This window comes from Pollicipes pollicipes, unplaced genomic scaffold (genome assembly GCF_011947565.3).
Source record: "Pollicipes pollicipes isolate AB1234 unplaced genomic scaffold, Ppol_2.1 Scaffold_4740;HRSCAF=5597_pilon_pilon_pilon, whole genome shotgun sequence".
In the NCBI taxonomy this organism is placed as follows: domain Eukaryota; kingdom Metazoa; phylum Arthropoda; class Thecostraca; order Pollicipedomorpha; family Pollicipedidae; genus Pollicipes; species Pollicipes pollicipes.
The window spans coordinates 2,159,985-2,176,837 of record NW_023596545.1 but is presented as its reverse complement, the minus strand read 5'-3'; the positions used below and the strand labels follow the sequence as shown (position 1 = coordinate 2,176,837).

The 16,853-nt window shown below is 62.0% G+C and overlaps 1 protein-coding gene across 1 annotated transcript in view; it reads right to left on the bottom strand.

The window, feature by feature from the left end:
• The window catches only part of LOC119098850 (oocyte zinc finger protein XlCOF7.1), a gene marked incomplete at its 3' end in the record, with an annotated part of 65,366 nt that overhangs the window by 31,498 nt on the left and 17,015 nt on the right, over window positions 1-16,853 (bottom strand). The window lies entirely within an intron of this gene.

The following is a 16,853-nucleotide window of genomic DNA, read 5'->3' as shown; positions in this document are numbered from 1 at the left end:
CGCCACTCGTCGGAGGCAGAGGCCGGCAGCCGAGCCTCGCGCACCGGCCCGGACGTTCGTTTTCTCTGGAGACACAACGGCCCTGGTAGTAGCTGTGCATGAAACGCTGGACGGGCCGGGAGTGAAAAAGCACGTGTTGCTGAGCTCGCGGTCCTGCGGCGACCCCGTGAGGCGGCTGCCTGCAGCTGGCCGGCCGTGGACACGCTGAGATAGCGACGAGACAGTGGTGAGAGGGCGCTGAGATCACTGCGGGGCACCACGCTTCCCGATCGCCGGGCACAGCGGGCAGACGAAGAACACGGCATTGTTCCCGGACGCGGCGCGACGCTGTCCACGCATCGGCGGAACGGTGACCAGGCGACGAATCGCGGGGCCCACGGGCCACACTGGAGTCCGGTTGACTGAGCAGCAGGATGTGGACGACGAATAACGCCATAACCGGACTAACGTACTCAAACATAGGTCATGATGCGGCAATAAAGTTGTCCGCCATTGCCACAGCTCGCTGATACAAATCGTGGAACGCCTGCTCAAGCATACCCCAGCTATCTCTGAAGACCGGCGAAGGAACGATGTGAATCGCTATAATACAGAGGGCACGGTTTAAAATCAAATCGTAATGAGAGAAAAAAGCCACAGAGCGTCTCTGCCACGCACCGGGCAGCTTTAATCTCGTCATTGCAATGAATGTGTGGCATACGAAATCGTATGTATGATGCCTGTATGATCAGAAAAACACGACTGAAACATGATCTCCGATCTTGCGAGCTAAATCGAGTTCCAGCGCGCAGGAGCAAACCCACTCACTGCCGGATGATTCGACCGCCGTAGGCCTCTGAGCGCGCAGGTGAGTTCACGGCCAGTCGTCCCCCTCCCCCCTCCCCGCCCGGCCGCGTTTCAACCGACTGTCGGCTGCCGCTTGGCCGGACCGGAGGCCGGAACAGGGCGGTCACACGCGCTTCATGCATCAGACGGGGTGCGCGCCAGCTATCTCTCGCCGGAGAACTCGGCGGCGACCCGGCCACGGGCGGTGGGACGCCGGTGAGATAGCGGTGAGATAGCGGTGAGATCCGATGACAGCACCGCGCGGCAGTAATCTCCAGGTCGCCGTTCGCTACCGCGGGGACGAACACGCCGCTGACGCGGCTCGAGCTGCGCTCGCGCTGGCTGGGGCTGACCAAGAGACGCCCCAGAGGCTGGCTCCGCGGCAGAGGCCGCCGTGCTCGCTGCCGCTGGGGAACGACGGCATTCGGATAACCAATATTGTCATAGCCGGAAAGACATGCTCCAGATCAGACCATGGCGAATGGCACGCACGCATAAGGAAGCGCCACAGCTTTCTGGTGAGGAATCGCCACGTGGTAGTGTAAGCTCAGGTTAAAAACGAGCGTGGTCCTGACATGGGCATGACGGCAGTGCGCGGTGACACGAGCCCACAGGCGCATCTCAAGCTGGACGAGACGTTTGCGAGAGAGGTCACCGTTCGCGTCTGTAACGCAATAATCTGTGTGATCTATAATGTGATGCTCACATATGCAGGGGAAATCGGAATGCATGGTGAGGGCGACAGCGGAGGCAGCGGCCACTTCTCTTGGATATAGCCTCACGGTAACGCCACGTCGCTGCAGATAAAAACCGAGGCAAAAATAGCAACCCTCCCAGTTCCTCCGATTTACGTGCATCGAGGATGCTGTATGAGTGACACCTAACTATACAGCCCTCCAAATGCTGGTGATTGGAGTCTGTCCTCTTCACAGCGACTGAAGCACTAGTCGAGACTTGCTTAACCTAATCAAGTTCAAACGCAATGGATTCATAACGCTTTTCTCAGGGTGGACCGGACGATCTTTTGGGTGCCGCTCAAAGTGCGACCTTCTAATGCACCCGAGACCCAAGGCGGTGGCCAAGCGCCCTCGCCGAACTGTAATGTGGTCTCCGCGCGGTCCCCCTGCCGCGCGCGGTTACCTGCCGACTCATCTGATTTGAGCCAATGACGCGGGGGCGGATATTGAGGCGTCACGCGAACGCGGGCGGCCGGATGTCCTCCGGCCGCGGTGGTCGCCGCCGCCGCCATCCGCTATCTTGATCTCACGTGCTGCCCGCGGGCCACCGTGCTCCGCTGGTGATACGCGTGTCACGCGTGGGTCGGCGGCGTGACGCGTGAGGCGTGTGGCCGGACGCGTGAGGCGTGCGGCCGGGTGCGTGGGGAGCGCGGCCGGGACGCGCGAGCCGACCGGCTGAGATCGCACGGCGGGGTCGGAGGCGCTCCCTCGTCCAGACATGAGGGGGAGAGGGGGAGGGGAGGGCTCGTCCGACACTGCCGTCCGCGAGCCGGTCGTGCGATATCGCTGCAGGCGCCGTTCTGGGTCGGTGCTCGAAGGAAAGTGAAGTCACGCCAGTCGGCGTGCATCATTGCTTGCATTACTGGAGCGCGGGAGGGACAGTGACGGCAAACAGCCGCGAAAGCCGCTGACGACGAGGGAGGAGGTCAGAGAGAGGCCTCTTGCCTTTCTGAGGTGCCCAGGAATGCGATAAGCTGCTGGCTCCCTGGTTGGACCTATCTCCAGTCCGGCAATTCCGGTCAAGCCCCATTACGTGGCGGGGGGGGGGGGGGGGGGGGGGTCGGCGGCTGGCGGCTGGCGGCGCCGCGCGAGCCGATAGGTTAAGTCCTGTCGGTCATCTGGTCGAGCCTGTCGCTCTGATGACGTTTGTATGCAATGAACACCGTATTTTAAAACGGAAAGTGTCGCCTTTCAGGAAGGAAGTGGAACGTTACGCTCGCGGAATCAGATTGGGCGTAACCGATTCCGGCCTCCGGTGCCATACGTTCAACACATGTCTCTCAGTAGTGCATAGTTTGGTCCGAGCTCGCCGCTGCAAAGGCACACACCATTCGACAGATTTTCCCTTGATTTTACCCACTCATAGTCAAAGTACTACATTCTGTTCGTTAACATTACAACACTGCCTTGACTCTGCGACTGAGCTGCGTTCGTTGTGAAACGTCCCAGAACGAGTTTCAGTCTAGCGCAACCTTGGCCATGGCCTAAGCGCAAACATCTACTTTGTCGGCAGCCAGCGGCCTTAAAATCTCGCACTCACGAGTGCCATGAATTCGTTGGACCAATCAAAGTTTTCAGCAACCGTCTGTGGACTATGGTCGTCGCCATGCTTGCAGTAGATATTTCCGTTTACAGCTTTGCACGGCTTTTTAGACCTGGCATTAAATCGTCATGAATTGTTTATTGTGTGCCCTGGGTGAACACGGTGTACTCTTCAGCCCAATGCGCAGCGCTACATAGTTAATGCGGCGCGTTAATGGCAGGGCGCTTTGTGACAATCCTTAAGGACGGCACACTTTCCTCCAACGATCTTAACTCTTTTGCTGTTCGGCGGACGTGCGGCCTCGTGCGGCCTCAAACAGATCAGCACGCTTAATTCAGGAATGGTTGCGGTTTGCCTAAAGGCCGTGACAACCGCACGCATACACCTGTGTCTTCGTGCTGCAAAGGCAGTGCATTTTCTTGACCGTGAATTAATAGCTTTCGTCGCTCGTCTCGTCAGCGATTTGGCACCAAGCCGCGACGGCCAGGCCTTGCGGTGGTCGGGGCGACCAAACGGGATTCGGCGATGCACGAACTCCGCATGATACGACCCTCTCTGGCCGGGGAAACCTGCGATCTGCGCTGCGAGATGCAGATCGAGATGGGCACGTGCTGCTAACGTTGTGCAACGCCACCCTGCAACAGCGCAACGTAGGTAACGGCGGAACTAGTGACGTCACTGAACGGACAGGCTCTTCTGCAGGCGAAGGATCCGGATCCTCCTCAGGATCCGGATCTTCAGCGGCTGCAGGGGCGACGGTGGCACTGCGGCGGCGGCGGAAGCTCGGCGGAGCACTCTGCCGCGCGCCGGTTGTGAGAGAATTTCTGCACCGGCAGCAAAATGACTCAGGAAATTACCGAGTGCATGTGAATCTCGCGGACTAAGGCATCTGCACCCAATGAGAAAGTACTCTCGGAAAGGAAGTCGCTTGTTTGCCCTTGCCTGAGCCAACTGTGAGCCTCGCTTGGACGCTGTTATGTGCAAGGTGTGAGCGCCGCCGCGAGATGAATGCACCCATTGTGGAGTCACGCGGCGTGCCGGAGCCCAATGGTGGGGCGCGGACTACTGGGCACCGTTCAGGTATACGTGCCAACACATTGCGCAGTGCAGCTGATCTGGTCTGGCCCCTAATGCATGCCAGATTCCAGTGACCATGTCGTGCTTTGCGCTGCGAGGTTTCTGATCAGCTCAGCCTCCGCCTGACGGATTGCACAGATTTTGTCTATCAGCAGGTGTAAAAAACATGAGCTGTCTGTGCAGCTTGGACCCGGCGGATTTTGAGCTCGTGGTATTTGATATGGCTAGTCTTCAGACGACAAAGCAAATGTTTGCTCTCCGGGGGGATCTCCCTGATATCTCAAGCCGCGCCCTTCGACGCTGACCGCTGCATTGCAGTGCAATCAAGACCTACTTGAGAGCTATATAGATTACAACTTACGCTTCATCCCAACCGTCAATAACGGTCCCGAGCTCGCGACCCCTCTTGAGCTCGGCTCAGAGGACACCAACGCTGCCGGCACCTCGCAGAGTCGGGCTGCACCGGCTCCGACCCGCCGCGTCCGGCGGGAGGCCCGGCGGGAGGCCCGGCCGGGCAGACTCGGACCGGCCCCCGGCGCCGCCGTCCGCAGAGCGTGGGACGCGAGGCGCCGGAAGTTGCAGGGCGACTGCTTCTCACGCTGCCGGCGCCGCGCGCCGCCTGGCGAATTGGACCCGGAAACTGGCCTGCCCGGTGGCCGCTCCCGACCGCTGGCAGGCACGCACAGCCACGCGCTGCCGATACCAGCCGCTGTTGGTGACCATGGGCCCGCTGGCCGCAGTCGAGGGTGCACGGGGAGGCGTGTCCACGCGAGGATGTCGACCGGTTCGGTCATGTAGACTCACACTTGGAACAAATCGAGGATGCCTCGCGATGTGCTCTGCCTAAGCTTTATACCTCATGTGCTCGGATAGTCCTCCGCTGGCGAACTGGCCGGCTGCATACCATGGGCTTGATTGGCCGCGTTTCGGTTTTCACCAACAAGACTGCAGTATCGCGATGTGAGCAAATGCTCTTCCCGTCTCTGGCGTGAAGTGTTACGGTCACCCACCCAGCTATCAGCAACAGCAGCCGGGACAGTGCGGAAACAACGGAACATAGCATGACCGATGACCGATGCGAGTAAGTTCTCGGGATGCATGCAACTGATCGCCAGCAGCAGCCGGGCCAGCACGGCCTTCACATGCCCCGCGGGCCCGCAGACCAGCCGGCCAGCAGACGGCGGCGCTCGCGGCGCCCCAGCACGTGGCGACCTCCCCCGTCTGCGCGGTAGCCGCCGCCGCGGGCGTCCACTTCACCGCAATTTTCTGCTCGTCTCGCGGGCAATTTATCCGGGCGCAGTGAGGCCAGTGATATATAGCAGCCGCTCATCTCATGGGCCGGCGGCCGCCGCAGCTGTGGTCCGCTGTCCGCGCCGCGATAATGGTGGAGCGCGAGGGAGGCTGCGCGCCTGTCACCTGTCCCGGGGCCGCGGACAAAGGCGGCGCCCGCCCGGCCGGCCCCAGATGGCCGGCCAACAGAGCCGCGCCGCCGGCCAGCACGTGCCCGATGGCCGTGTTGCAATTCGCGAATGGGCCCTGCAGTTGGACGATGATGGGGGCTCAGCCCCGGGCGGGGAAAGGGCGGGAACGGAGGGAGTGGGCTGGGGAGTGGCGAGAGGGAGCGGGGAGTGACGGGGATCTGAGGGGGCGACAGGAGTAGTGGGGAGTGGATAGGGGGAGGGCGGGAGCTGGGGACTGAAAGCTGGGAGTTGGGGGAGGGAGGGGGGGAGTAGCGGGGAGAAACAGACAGCGGGCGGGGAGCAGAGGGAGCGAACAGCAAGCGGGTAAGGAGCGGGCATGTGCGCCGGTAGGTATAGATGAGAAAGAGCTTGCGTTTGGCTCTAAGAGAGGGAGAGAAAGAGAGAGAGAGAGAGGGAGAGAGAGAAAGAGAGGGAGAGAGCGGCTTGGCGGCTGGCGGCGCCGCGGCGCGTGCCGTGCGGCGCACGAGCCGGCAGTGCAGGCCGTGTCGGTCACCACGTGCGCCGGGTTGCGGCCGCACGGCCCTCGCCAACCTGTTCCCGATTTCCATTACTCACCGGCGGCCTAATCTGATTACGGGCGATTTTCCACACGCGCGGCAAATCTATCCGGCGCGAATAATCCAGCCGCGAAGCAAACACAGAGGGCGGGCGGGGGCAGGGGCTGACGCTGCGCCCCGCCGCCGCCGCCGGGCGCGGCTACAAATGGGCCGGCAGGGGGCGTCGCGGGCGGATAGCGCCGGCGCCGCCGCTGCCGCCGCATCGACCCGGCCACCCTACCTGTTCCCGAGAATAAATCATCGACGCCGTCATCTGAACACAGGTACACGCGGGATGGGATCGATGCCAAATTACGGCACCGGCGCGCGGCGCGTGGCCCGTCACAGCGCGGGGGGGGGGGAAGAGGGGGAGGGAGAGGGGACCGGGGAGGGACCGGCCGGCGGGGGCCAGGGTAGGGTGCCAGCCTGCCCAGAGTCCAGGGACTGCCCAAACACATGCGAACACCAGGGCTAGGGATGGTTGCCCTCAGGAAGAGCATGTCATACATGTAGCGGCACATTCTGATTCCGATACATCCGGAGGACAATCGTTCGCGATAGCCCTACAAACATGAGCCATTCTGATGACCCCCACTGCCACTACACAGATGAAAACTACAATGCTCGAACAAAAAGCAGGCGGCAATGTCTGTCACAATTATTATTACTATTATTATTTTCGGTACATGTGTAAACAAAGGTATTTAGATGTCGTGACTCGACAGACACTATCAGGTATGCACCGAATTCATACGCGACGTCATTAGAGCTCTTGAGTCATTCAGTTGCGACAGACTGATTAGGCTAATTCTTGAGACATCCCACTAAGATCGCAACGTTCGCAGATGCCTTATAATTATTGTATGTCCTGCAAATGCGCACGTTTCCGAAACGTAGGTGTTTTCGACCAAGGCTGTCTGTCGTCAAACATCTTACGAAAGCCACGCTAGCGCGCACATATTTTTGGGTGCGTAGCTATTACCTGAACGTGTCTTCAAGCTGTGCATGTGGTTGTGAGTGTTTTTTTTAGCGTGAATTCCTATGGGTACGCAATCGGCCATATGTTCGGAATGCTCAGCATTGCACAACCAATACAACTCGTTTCAGATAACATCCGCCCGATAAAATGCTCCAACAGCCGAACATGCACTTGGTGTGAATGCAAACACAGATTAATTTTGCTTGTCCCTGCCGTCATTGGCGCACTTCGTAGCATCAAGTAGTAAACTGGGTCGTCCCAATTCATACAATAAGCATTGCACGACCGTGTCATGCAATCAAAGGCATTGCGAGCATGAGTTTGTTGGCAACGCCTCATCCGCACGGATTTTCTGCTTTATGTCTCCCTCGATTGTTTCGTGATTAAAGTCGAGATTTGTTCGAACAATTCATGACGTAGACCGACTTTTAAGCCAATGAAATGAAACCTACTCGAAACCCCAGAGGTGTGTTGCAAACGCAAGCGCGCATAAACAGCAGACAACGCGCGCGCGACTTTTATATATACATATATATATATAATACATATATATATATATATATATATATATATATATATATATATATATATATGTGTGTGTGTGTGTGTGTGTGTGTGTGTGTGTGTGGTGTGTGTGTGGTGTGTGTGTGTGTGTGTGTGTGTGTGTGTGTGTGTGTGTGTGTGTGTGTGTGTGTGTGTGTGTGTGTGTGTGTGTGTGTGTGTGTGTGTGCGCGCGCGCTCGCGTGTATACAAGTACATTCTGATTTAGGTATAATTATTTAGCATTTTTAGCGCGGCGTTGCAACCTAAAGTACGGCATAACAAAGGAAGCCTTCAGATAGCCTCCGCAGATACCATGCATTCTATTATAAAGGATGCATGCATTAAAAGATTATCAAAGCCTTTCCAGCTGGGAGGGTCCGCCTCTCCACCAGATGCCGCCGCGTCGACCTGTGACTCTGTGACCTGTGCTCCGTCTGAGTGACTCAGATCTGAGTCATCTGGCGCATTAGCGGCCGCCGTCGGCTGCCCGGCACGTCCGGTGTGGACGTGCGTCCGTGTGTCGAGTGCTCTTGCGTCCGGCGAGACGCCAGCCACCTGCTCCCCCCCCCCCCCCCACCCTGGACCGCCGAGATTGACCCGGCGCCGATGCGGGCGGGGCGCGGGGGGGGGGGGGGGCGGCAGGTGCGTCGGCGGCGGCTGCAGGCGGCGCGTGCCGGCCGGCCCGGCGGATGCGATAATCGCCGGCGTCTCAAGGTGAGAGAGCTCGCCCGACGCGCCCGGACGGAGCGGGCGCCGGCCGCGCGAGCCGTCCCTCCCCCGCCCCTCGCTGCTCACGTGTCGCCGGCAGCGCACCCCCCCCCCCCTCCCGTGCCGTCACGTGTGCTGGTTCGGCATCAGCTCCGGGGCGCAGGTTGAGATCACGAACGCGCGGCCGTGCCGGGTGTGCCGATGCCGCCTCGGCACCGCTGATGAACAGGGAAGTGTGGGGACAGGGGACGGTCCTGGTTCTTCCCCAGGCTCGCGGCGCCCTGACGGCGGAAAACGCCTGACGTGGCTCAGGCGCCACAGCGCGATGGCTAGACGGTGCGAAATCAGCGGCACGGACAGAGGGAGGTCAGCACATGTTCCGCATGTCGCTGTCCCGTCCACGTCCCCTTCGTCCCGTCCCAGAGATCCTGTCCGTGGCCCGAACAGCTGAGGCCTCTGAGGAATCGTCCTGTGCACGTCCTGCCACAAGACCTGAAGTCCTGCACACGTCCTGTCCACGAGTCCGTAGTTCCTGCACACGTCTCGCACTTCGTGATGTCCGGCCGCGGCCTGCCTCACGGTTCGCGACGCGGAAACAGAAGCAATGAGAAACTATGGAGCGACGGGACAGCTCTCAGCTCTCAACACGTTCAGCCCCGCGGAGCTCCACGGCAGCAGGAGGAGCCGAGTAGCTGGACCGTGGCTCGCTCCTGGCCCAGCGGCGGCCAGCCGCAGGACACGATAACGGCCAACGCCGGTCCCGTCCACCGCTGCGCCGCCAGCTCTGACTCAGCCCCCCAGCAGCTTACTTCCAGCAGCTTGCAGGGCCTCTGCGGACGGTAGGCCCGACTTCGCACAACCGTTGCGCTCCCGGGGGTTCTCCGTCGGTCCTCTGCCAGCTGCACGACCAGGCTGGAGCGGAGTTCCGGCTGGGTGTTTTCTGCGACCGGAGAGATAGAGCGACCACGCGAGGGGTGGGAGGAGGGGGGGGGGGGAGGGGTGAGGGGAGCGTCCGTACGGCTTCCTGGGGAGATGCTCCTCTCCGCCAGATGGCGTCTAGGGCTTCTGATCCGGCCGCGCGCGTCGTACGGCTTCGCAGGATACATCTCCGCCGGGCGGGCGCGGATGGCGCTATCGCCGGCTATCGCATGTCGGCCGCGGCGGCGGATACGATTACGGCCGGCGGCTGCGGCTGCTGTCGCGGATTAGCGGACGCCACACGCCCGGGACGGACGCTGTTTTGGGCCGCGACCGGGTGCGCACGGTGTGGGTTACGCCAAACATGTTGCCCTGTTAATCGGCGACTCCCGGGACACGGTGGCTCGGTACAGGTGACGGACAACAATGAAAGGACGAGACGGCGGCACAGACAGGGAGCGAGAGCAGTGACAGGGAGACGGCGATAGCTGCTCAGGTTCAAGTACGTCGGGCTAAAATGTCGTTCTGTTTACATGCACCCTACCCGTTGGGCTGCCGAAAGAAAGCTCTTCAGCAGCTGCAGTTCTGCAGCCGATCCGCTCAGCCAAGCAAGAATCAACGCGATGAAAAACAATAACTCGACTTTGTGCCCAGGTGTACGGCCGAAACGGCAGAAACGCTCCTCACACCCAGGCAGGAGCAACATTCCCCGAGAGCGCAGAAGGGCAGGCGGTGTGGGGAGCCCCCGCGGTGACCCGGGGCCCCGCATCTGTCGCCCGCGGGCTGCTCTCACAGCTGCGCACACGTCGCGCTATCAAACGCCATGTGCGGGTCGATGGGAGATAAACGTCAGATAACGTCAGGCGCCCCAGCCAACCCTACTGGGACGCCGCTGGGGAGGCGGTCCTCTCACCTGTCCACTCGTCGGTCCTCTCACCGGCCCACTCATCGGCCCTCTCACCGGCCCACTCGTCGATCCTCTCACCGGCCCACTGGTCGTTCCTCTCACCGACCCACTGGCCGTTCCTCTCACCGGCCCGCTCATTGGTCCTCTCACCGGCCCACTCGTCGTTCCTCTCACCGGCCTACTCGTCGGTCCTCTCACCGGCCCACCCGTCGGTCCTCTCACTGGCCCACTGGCCGTTCCTCTCACGGGCCCACTTGTCGGTCCTCCCACCGGTCTCCTCGCCGTTCCTTTCACCAGCTCACTGGCCGTTCCTCTCACCGGCCCGCTCATCGGTGCTCTCACCGGCCCATTCGTCGTTCCTCTCACCGGTCCGCTGGCCGTTCCTCTTACCGGCTCATTAGCTACTGCTCTGACCGGCCCCGCTGCGGTGTACACAGAGAGCGTGAACACTCCTCCTTCGAAAATCTACCCGTGAGGACAGCCAGAGTTGCTGAAGCGACCTCTAAGACTTTCGAGGGAAATTTGTCTCGGCACATCTGCTGTTCATGCTGATTACTTGCATACGATTCCCATAAGCTTCATTTCAAGGCTCGAACGCGCTGTAGAACCTTGAGACTGGAAACCGGTCCCAACATGCGTCGATAGATATACCCATGATGGGAAACCTTGCAATGACTCGTCCTGTACTTTCGATGATTTTGACGCACAACTCACAATGATGGTCACTCTGAGTTCAACACGGACATTTTACAGCATGGATGCGACTCACACTCGCAGGCTTTCCCCCCAGTGTAGACAGGGTCGACACAAACCTCCAGACATCGCCGCGCTGGTGCAACATTCCCCGCTTCCGCCCCGCACGCCCCTAAGATCCGGCCCGGCCGCGCAGCTCCGGTCACGCCGCCCTGAGCCAACCGGGGCACCCAAGGCTCCACCTGCCGCGGCCGGCGCTGGCCGGCGGCGCGGCGCGCCCGGTGATTCGTCACGGTGGCGCGGCGGCGGCGGATGCGGCGCCCGAGACGCCGGCGGCGCGCCTTATTTCTCCGATCGTCGTCGGCGGCGAAGCGCGGCGGGCCCAGATAGGGCGCCGGCGGCGGCCGAGCGCGGCGCCGACGCCACCTATCTCGTCATTTCGGTCATATCGGGTGATCACGAATGGCCGCGGCGTCGGTCATGCTCGCTGGCCGGAGATAATGCGGCGAGCGTAGCGGTTGCCGCGGCGGGCGCCGCGGCGTCCACGCGTGCCGGACGTCGCCTCCAGAATGACCCGTCTCGCCGGCGTGGCGCCCAGTCGCCACGGGGCAATCCCGCCGCCCCAAGCGCGCCGGCACGGCCCATGAGGCCGCCGCGACACGAACTGGGACGCTCCGGTGCACCGGGCCGGCGCGAGGCCTCCTCTGGGCTCAGCCGCAGCCTGGGATGGACAACACCCTGTCATCCTGTCATGATGTCATCCTGTCACGTCCCGGCGTCGTCCTGCGGCGGCGCCGTCACGGTCTCCGCGCGCGCATCTCCTAATGCCACCCAATCTCCATGCATGACGGCGTCCGCATCCCGCGCTTTGTCTCCGGTTCAATCTGGCCATCTTGGGGCGTCACATTTGGATGCGCACCCATCCGCCGGCGCCGGCTCCCTCTCGGCCCATCCGGCGGGCCACCTGCCGCAGCCGAGAGACCGTCCGTCGAGACACCTGTCCCCCCCCCCGCCCCCTCCACAGCCTGAGAACGGGCGGCGCCAGGCGCCACTACCGTTCGTAACCTCTGACCAGGCCGGAGGGCGCCCGAGGGAGGGGAGCTGCTGGGGGTCCCAGCGGCGGCGGCGACGGCGTTATGGCGGCTTACAGTGACTCAGTCACGGCTAGCGTCACGGCGGCGTATCGCCTTTGTGCGGGCGTGCGCGCTGTGACCTGAGCCTGGGGCGTCGGGGGCCGGGCCGAGCCGGGCCAGCTCAGGGCAGGCCCTCCAGTGGGACCGGGTCACGCTCGCCGGCTCCAGGCTAGATGAAACAACGCGAGGAGACACACCACTGCGGCCACTGCGCAGCCGAGCCAGGCAGAGCCGGGCCGAGCCGCGTCGAGGTGGACCAGACCGGTTCGTCGAAGCAAGTTTGAAACAGTCCGAACGGAGCTAAAGCGGGGAACGGAGACGAGCCCGGAACAGAACCAAGCCGACCTGTAGTCCAGAGCGGTCTCAACTTACGACCATAACAATATGACCTAAGCGGAAAAGTCAAGCTATACGGTAGAGCCGGGCCAAGCCAACCCGGACCGGGCCGGATCGGACTCATCGCGACCATCTCTGCAACGAGCCGGTAAACACCGGGTCTGTCTTCCCCAGTGAGGTGGACGCCATTGTCCCGGTCTTTTTTCGTCCGTCTCAGATAGGTATTTTTACCGGTCCACTTAGCCGAAACACGTCTAACAAAGCACGTACAGCAGGCATGGTCACCGCCTCCCGAGGCTGCGGAAAAATGAATCGTCGTCACTTTCCTGCTGCCGAGAACAGCCCGCCAGCCCGCGACCGCGCTCTGCAAACAATAACGCCAATCAAGCCGCCATCACTGCGCCGCTCTTCCTCAGACTCGGGGAAAAACGCCGTTTTGGAGCGAGCAGCTCGGAGTGATGGGCGTCAGATACGGGTCGGTTCGGCAGGCGGAGGCCGCCGGCGGGGGAGCGTGCGCTGGCGGGGCGGCCGGCCGCCGCTGCACCCGTCGCGCGGCTCCGGCAGGGGCGCCTGTCCAGCCGCCGACTGGCATGTGATGGCCCCCGTCGCAACAAGGCCAGATGTGTGGCGTTCCCGTCCGGCCCGCACGCCACCCTCGGCCGTTGTTGGCGGACCATTTCCTTATCGCTGGCGTCGTCCGAAGCCGCGTGCAGCTGGCCGAGATCGGCTGCGATGTCCCATTTAGAGCGGAAGATATTGGGGCGGAGGCACGCGTGTGGCGCCGAGTCGCGCTGGACTCGCGATGAGCGAATTCCTCGGGAACAGCAGCACAGAGCGGCGAACTCCTCGGGAGCAAGCAGCACAGAGCGGCGAACTCCTCGAGAACAGCAGCACGGAGCGGAGAACTCCCCGAGAACAGCAGCACGGAGCGGCGAACTCCTCGGGAACAGCAGCAAGGAGCGTCAGGTCACCGGCTCGCTGGGTCGCAGTTTGCCGTTGGCATCGGCAACTCAGGTGTGCCTGATATCCTGCGACAAAGGCGCTCGGCCAACTCTGGATGAGCAACGTGCTATAATTCATGCACACATGCTGAAAAACCTTACCGACATGCTCCATTAAATCGCGAACTTGCGTTCTGAATGCCGCACGACGCGGTTGGGTGGCGGTTCGCAATCAACCACACTTTTTAGATTCCCCCCGTGTGGTATGCGCATTGTCTGACGACTAACACACACCAAGCAAAGCCACTGCAATGCACCTCCCAATAACAGGCAATAAACCCGCACCCGAGTGGCATGTTCGGCGAGAAAACCACAGCTTCAACAGCTGCACACCCCAGCTTCAACGTGGCCGGATGCCGCGGAGCTCCGGAGCCCCAGCCATTACTCACGGGCCTGGACCCGCCGCTCTCCCGGCCGACTAAGGTCGTTCTGCCGGACTGAAGGGCACAGCCGTCACCGTCCTGACCATGAAAGCGCACTGCTGCTCAGTCAAGCGCACGCGCGACGCAAAACGACGGGAGATATCCTCCACTGCTCAGCGACGAAAAACGGCCGCATCGAATTCATGTCGACTAACCGGCCGCAAAACATGACCCGAATCGCCGTGCTCGCAATTCATTAGCGCAGCTGATTGCTCCGATCCGCTGGAAAGCGGAGTGTTCCAGGGTGAGTCCCGTTTTCGCGGCGCCTGCGACAGCGCGTGCGGAGTCGTCCTGCCACGGGAGCCGCGAGTTCAGCCGGACGGCAGCGGCGGCAGCCGGCGCCCGGCGGCGATTGCGACCTTCTTGGCGCGGCGGCTCGGCAGTCGCCGGTGATGGGAGATTTCCTGCCGCGCCGCCAAAACAAAGGCGCCGGCGGGTCACGCCACCTGGACCGGCCGGAAACGACAAAAACCGGCGGCGAGATGAAAACAAAAACGCACCGGTTTTGTGCCGTCGCGCCGCGCCATTTAACGCCGCGCGGCCCGTGCGGGCGGCAGATCTGGCGCAGGGCGCGGCCGGCACGCAGGCCGGCATTACTGTCAGCCGGCGGCGGCCATTAGCCGCAGATGAATTCATTAGAGTCGGCGAGAGACGGCGCGGCGGACAGGCGCCACGCCGGTCTTGGTGGGCCACAATGCGACCGCGGCGTCCCTGCTGCCCGCCGTAACGGGGCCCGCCCTGCCGGCGTGTCACGCTGTCACGCTGTCACGCGTCACGCAGGGCGCCGGCCGGCCAACGGTTCGTCCGTGCTCCGACCCAGATCGGAGGAGGAGCGATCTTTGGCCGCGCCGTGAGCTGCGCTGCCGCGACCGCTCGACGCGCGCGCCCGGCCAATGGCCGCCTCCAAACGGCGTCGGCGCTTGTGTCGCAAAGTCTATATTTACGGTCCATTATTCGAGCTGGCTGGACGAGAATTTCTCCCGATCTGTGTGTTTCCACATCGGTCTCGGACAGTGTCATCAATCAGCCGTCTGTCTATCCCACAGGCGCCTAATTCGCTGGACGCAGCCGCTTCCTAGCATCGCTACTCCTTATTAATAAGTGGCTGCGTTCCCATGGTCGACTGCCGGTTCCCAGTAGTTAGAAGTGTAATACGCGGCCGGTAGGGCGCATCGCACAAGAGCTGCACTGTTCTCAGACGCTGCAACGGACGAATAATTAACCAAATGGTATTAACTGTGGTCGGGATTCTGGGGACCCCTTGATTGCGCTTAAATTGCTCTGAACACTGTTTCCGCTCTGCTCACTATTTATCCTCCAGTAGCCCACAAAATGATAACAAAGGAAATCAGAAATTACCTAGATTTCAGAAATTGCTGCTGCAGGCGTGATCACTTCCCGCCCGGGCCTAGGGGACGACCTATTAGACGTTAGAAAATTATGCCGAACCTCGGTCGCCGTGTGAAGCGAATTCCAATTTTACCGAAACGCTTAACGAATAAATGTCCGTTCTACGGGCAAAATTGATGACACATGCTATCCAGAAGACTGATAGTCTTGAGAGTCGCTGGTGAAAGTACGTTCATTTACCTGTCATACACCGTGAGACATCAAGGGCGACGAAACCAAAGCCATAAAATACTGAGCGCAGTGGACGTGGCTCCAGAAAGCTCTCCTTGCCCGTCGCCAGCCCAAGCAGACCCTCGTTCCCGGCACCCAGCAGTACAGCGGAGGCCTAGAGGGCGCAGTGAGCTGGAACCGACCGTCAGCTGCCCCTGCGCTCACCGAGGCCGGCCGGCCTGGCGCCTCCAGCGAGGCCAAGCTGTCGGGCACGCCGGCTCCGCCGCCCGGCCCCAGATCTGATCTCCAGACGGCGACCAATCAGCGGCCGCATCTGCGGATCGCCGGCCGCCACGGCCAATCAGCGCGCGCCGCCCGCAGCGCATCTCTCATCTCACGCACAGATTCGACGCCGCGCCACGCACCGCGCCGCGCTCGCCGCGGCCGATGGCGGCGATGGCGGCGCGGGGTAACAAGCGGCGCACTGCCGAGACCCTGGCCGCGCGCGCACGCGCCGGAAGACGCCGCAGGTCGCAAGCGCGGCTTAAGATGGCGCCGCTCGGCTGAGCGGCACACGAAGCGTGGCACCGCAGCAACATGTTGCACAGGGCTCGTTGTAATGGCCCGCGGTAATTTGCGCGGATAATGGCTTGGTCTTTACAGCGAGGCGCAGTGGCGCACCGGCAGGGCGCGTCAGAACGACGGCTAATTGGCAATCACATGTCTAGTTCCGCCCCAATTTTCCATCCCGCAGGTGTGCCAGGTCGGGCGCGCTGCCGTTCCCGCACGGCTCGCCTCCGACTGCCCAGCCTGAGGGGAGCGAGCAACACCACGGAGCCCCGCCGCCCACTGCCCAGCCCCGGAGGAAGCGAGCAACACCACGGAGCCCCGCCGCCCACTGCCCAGCCTGGGGGAGCGAGCAACACCACGGAGCCCCGCCGCCCACTGCCCAGCCTGGGGGAGCGAGCAACACCACGGAGCCCCGCCGCCCACTGCCCAGCCCTGGAGGGAGCGAGCAGCACCACGGAGCCCCGCCGCCCACTGCCCAGCCTGAGAGGAGCGAGCAACACCACAGTCTCGCCGCCCACTGCCCAGCCTGAGGGGAGCGAGCAACACCACAGTCTCGCCGCCCACTGCCCGGCCCCGGAGGGAGCGAATAACACCACGGAGCCCCGCCGCCCACTACCCGGCCTGGGAGGAGCGAGCAACACCACGACGCGGTGTCTCGGCGCCATGCTCATGCTCCGACAATGCCGCAGGTGTGCGTGCTGGTCTGGCTGGTCGGAGCCAGCGTCCGCGGCCGTATATAGTCCGCTTTATCGTGGTCTGGTGCCGTGGAGCGGGGTTCACGAGTTGCTAGAGATGTCTGCGCTGATTTCGGGCAGACGGAGGAAGACGCAAGGAGTTGTAGGGTGTCAATATATGCTTACGCAGCTCCCACACGTGGCCAACAT